This window comes from Alligator mississippiensis, chromosome 1 (genome assembly GCF_030867095.1).
Source record: "Alligator mississippiensis isolate rAllMis1 chromosome 1, rAllMis1, whole genome shotgun sequence".
Taxonomy (NCBI): Eukaryota; Metazoa; Chordata; order Crocodylia; family Alligatoridae; genus Alligator; species Alligator mississippiensis.
This window is the reverse complement of record NC_081824.1, coordinates 101647203-101647700: the sequence shown is the minus strand read 5'-3', so window position 1 is coordinate 101647700 and position 498 is coordinate 101647203.

Below are 498 nucleotides of genomic sequence, written 5' to 3'. Positions count from 1 at the left end.
AAAACCTGTCAACATATCTCCACCACCCCCACAATAACTACACCCCACAACAGAGCCATCACCATTCCTGCATCCTACACTGGCACCTCCAAAAATGTGACATATCTCATCCAGTGCACCAGATGCCCTGATGGAAAATACGTAGGAGAGACCAAACAACAACTGCACACCAGAATGAACGCACACTGGAAATCTATCAAAAACAAGAATACCCAATTACCTGTGGGTGCTCACTTCTCACAGGACAATCACTCCCTCTCCCATCTCTCAGTTCTAGTCTTCAAAGGGAACTTACAACTCACCTTTTGTAGATGAGCCTATGAACTGCACTTCAACCTACTGGATACTAAAAATCATGGACTAAACATAGACATTGGATTTATGACACATTATAACCTGCCTGACATCTGACACCCCCACTTACCTCTCCACTATTTACCTGCTACATTCCTCCCCCTTCTCTTTTTCCAACCCACTCTGTCTCTCACCCACTGACTC